We start from the raw sequence: 4087 nt of genomic DNA on the forward strand, positions 1-4087 counted from the left end.
TACTACCGATCTTTCCGCGGTTGCTTCTAGATTTTGTAGGCAGAGCATTTATTCTTTAACTTGACAGTGTTGATGTAATCCCGACTCGAGAGAAATCGGTTTCCATCAATGACCCACTGATTTTGTTGCGGGACATCGTTCGAGCTCGCCAATGATCTATCATCTACTGATGAGTGTAGAAGTAACGCCCAACGCCGCTCAATCTTGTATTTAGAATCTAAGATTGAAGGGCCGTCCCTTAAACGTCGTTCGACTAATCCCACCTCGTTCGAAATGTAGGTCGGCGGATACTGTCCTCCGATGACCAGTCCCCTCAGACGCTTCATTCAAAGAAGGGGCATTAGCCATCGTAAAAATGGAATGAAGAGACGCCATCCTTCGCGTTAGCGTGAAAATAAGCTTTTGGCACGTCATGGGGCAGTGCGAGCAATTTCCTCACTGATCCTCGCACCAGAATGTCAAACTTCTTAAGCGTACTAAGAAGCGTGCAGCTAAGAGTTAGAAGATGATATACCCCTGGCAGCACGTGACATCTAAGTGCGAAAAACCGTTGTTGTGGTTTCAGTAGCGCCTTTGTCAGCTTATTTATTGCAGCTATAAGTTAGTGTTCTGGTCTGCACAATGAGCGTCCCTCAGACGTAAAGGGAACGCCCAAATACTTCCATTCATCAGATCTTTTCAGGGCGGGCAAAATTCGATCAGCTACCTTGAAACGTGTTTTGCTGTCTACCGCAGACTTCTTAACGTGCGGAACATTTCGAATAGATACTGTGAAGGATTTGGCGGCGTTAACGTTCAATCCGCACTGCTAGAGATAGTCAAGAGCATAGTCGAGTGTCAGTTGGAGCCCCTGAGCGGTCGAGGCGACGAACATCACACCGTCGGCAAAGGCCAAACCATTTTAGTGGTAAGAGCCTAGCTCGACACCGATATGCGCTTGCATCCCACACAGCAATCTGTCCAGTAGGATGTTAAACAACATGGGAGAAAGCGGGTCGCCCTGCTTTACTCCGCACGTCGGATGAATCCTTCTCAGTGATCGCCTTCACAAACTAAATAAGTGAAGCTGTTTTCATACACGTATTCGATGTAAGCCACCATCGACTGAGGAACTCCATGAGCCCTCAGCGATGCAAAAATAGCTTTGTGAGAGACTTAAGCAAACGGTTTCGCGATGTCCATAGATGCCAGGTGGACGGGCTTAAATTGGCGTCTATAGTATCGGAGAAGCAAGTCCAGGCTAAAGGTGTTCTCTGCACATCCATCAAGAGGAAGGAAGGCTGTCTGCTTTCGATCCAGAGGAACAGTACGTACAAGGCGGGTCGAAAGTACCTTGTGGAAGGACCGAGCCAAAACCGACGAGACCGTAATTGGTCTCAAGTCGCCAAGCTCGGTAGCATTATCCTTCTTGGGGATAAAAACCGTCCTGGATTCAAGGAGCCATTCCGGTATCTTCGCGCAGCCCATAAATACGTTATAGACCTTGCAAAGGATACCCACTGGAACAGCACGTAGCTGCCTCACAGTGATCAGGTCCGGACCAGTTGATAAGCCCATTCCTGGAAACGCTCCGCGGACTTCTTCGGCTACAATCGGCTTCCACAGTTCCTCCAGAGTAGAGTCTCCTTGAGTCAGAGAAGGAGAACTATCACACGAAGCGGTAAAAACTGCTTCCCAATAGGGAGCCATGACCGCCTTGCCGGGCATGGCGGCAGCCTCCTTGCCCTTCAAGATGGAGCGAGGCGCTTTGTATGGGTTCTTAGCCCATGCACGCTGCACACGAGCATAATCAGCTCGGCGCCTTTTTCGACTGGAGACTGCCTCGTGTGTAGATATCCTCTGACATCTCTATTTGTGTGGAGCTGGGAAGATCTCTCTAACGTATAGAGAGATCTCTTCCAGTAGAGAATTTCTGTTCAAGTCTTTAGCCTGGCAGCATATTCGTTTCAAGTGAGCTATATTACAGCCCGTATCAGGTAGATCGTTCGTATTCGATATGGCAGTGAGAAAGATATTGCTCAGGTCCCCACTATATTGCTGGATGGACGGGCAAGGAAAGAAGCTGTTTCCAGTCGTCTTAATTCTTCGAGCGCTCTCTCTACACTCTCTTTATAGTGTGCATACTGCCTATGCCCCTTTATGGCTTCTAACGTTCGATTGAGGTGGCTAGCATGCAGAGCCTGATTTATAAATCTCTCGCCTGCAATTTTTAGGCGAGCCTCGCTTCGCGCTAGAAGAGCAGACTCCTCAGCTGACCAGGGAGCTTTTACGTTCGATATTTTGGAACTCAGTTGTTGGTCGTTCCAGTCTTTATGTTGGTGCTGAGGTGCGCCCCTCTTCCACGAGAGGTAGCAAAAGTCTTGTTGTAACCGGGCACCAAGCAAGGGTACTCGTCAGGTTGCGCAGTGGGAACAGGTTGGACACCAACAGCCCCTGGTGAGTCAGTCGGGCCGGACGAGCCTGAGGGCCCGCCGGAAGCTTATCCCATCCGAGGCTTGTTTTGTCCGATAGTGCAAACTGTAATCGGTCGAGTGGTCTGGCAACCCCCAAGACCGTTAGACGCAGAGGCAGCTGTTGGTTTCTCCTCACTAGGAGGATACTACCTAGCGGGAACCACGAAGAGGTCGCTGCTTGCTAATCTATGACTCTCACTAATTCGTAATAAAATAGATGASGAGATATTAGGCATAATTAAGAGAGTCATAGTTACTCCCACCATTTACCCGCGCTTTCTTGAATTTCTTCAGGTTGACATTCAGAGCACTAAGCAGAAATCACATTGTGTCCAAATGTGAGGGCCATCGCAATGCTTTGTTTTAATTAGACAGTCGGATTCCCCTAGTCCGTGCCAGTTCTGAGCTGAGCGTTGAATGGCGGCCGAACAGGACGACCGTAACGGATAAACCGAAAGGAAGCCTCGCAGCAAGGAAGATCCGCGGGAGGCCTTATTCCGAAATTACGGATCCAATTTGCTTACTTCCCTTACCTGCATTAGTCTATCGACTAGAGGCTCTTTACCTTGGAGATCGCTGCGGATATGGATACGAAACGGCGCCACACCTCCACGTGGCCCTCTCCTAATTTTTCAACGTCCGAGGGGAAGATCCGGACACCGCCGCAACTGCGGTGCTCTTCGCGTTCCAAACCCTATCTCCCTGCTAGAGGTTTCCAGGGAATTTAAACGCTTATACAGAAAAGAAAACTCTTCCCGGATCTATCGACGGCGTCTCCTGGTCATTTTGGGTTACCCCGACGAACTCTCTTACGAGGGCCCGATTTGCAAGCGGTTCCGCTGCTGGGTTCCGGAATAGGAACCGGATTTCCTTTCGCCCGACGGACGTGTGTCGTTATTAATAAAACAACATTTTGTCTGCACACCATCATCGACATAGGATTTCTCTTAGGGCTTAGGATCGACTGACTCGTGTGCAACGGCTGTTCACACGAAACCTTTCTTCACGTCAGTCCTCCAAGGCCTCGGGGGAGTATTTGCTTCTACCACCAAGATCTGCACCGACGGCGGCTCCAGGCAGGCTCACGCTCAGACCCTTCTGCGCACACCGCCGCGACCCTCCTACTCGTCAGGGTTTCGTAGCGGCGCCCGAGTAAACCCGGGCCAACCACCACACTTGCCGCTGACGGCAGAGAATAGGCGCGACGCTTCAGCGCCATCCATTTTTAGGGCTAGTTGCTTTGGCAGGTTAGTTGTTACACACTCCTTAGCGGATTTCAACTTCCATGGCCACCGTCCTGCTGTCTTAAGCAACCAACGCCTTTCATGGTATCCCATAAGCGTCGCCTTAGTCGCTCTAACTTTGCGTTTGGTTCATCCCACAGCGCTAGTTCTGCTTACGCAAATTGGCCCACTTGGCACTCTGATCCAAAATCTCTCGTGGCTTCATAGTTCAAAAAGGCCAGAGATCTCACCCATTTAAAGTTTGAGAATAGGTTGAGGTCGTTTCGGCCCCAAGGCCTCTAATCATTCACTTTATCAGATGAAACTCGTTTACGTTCAATAAGAACAAACGAGTGCCAGCTATCCTGAGGGAAACTTCGGAGGGAACCAGCTACTAGATGGTTCGATTAG

The 4087-nt window shown here is 49.9% G+C and overlaps 1 long non-coding RNA gene across 1 annotated transcript in view; it reads right to left on the reverse strand.

The window, feature by feature from the left end:
- Window positions 1–3118: 3118 nt before the first annotated feature.
- LOC106792461 overlaps window positions 3119–4087 on the reverse strand; it is a 16024-nt gene continuing 15055 nt past the window's right edge. The window contains exon 2 of the long non-coding RNA XR_001382297.1: window positions 3119–3450. This is a non-coding gene — a long non-coding RNA (uncharacterized LOC106792461). The remainder of the gene's footprint in view (window positions 3451–4087) is intronic.

The sequence above is a fragment of the Polistes canadensis genome, unplaced genomic scaffold (genome assembly GCF_001313835.1).
Source record: "Polistes canadensis isolate GaletaPanama2010 unplaced genomic scaffold, ASM131383v1 scaffold_436, whole genome shotgun sequence".
NCBI lineage: Eukaryota > Metazoa > Arthropoda > Insecta > Hymenoptera > Vespidae > Polistes > Polistes canadensis.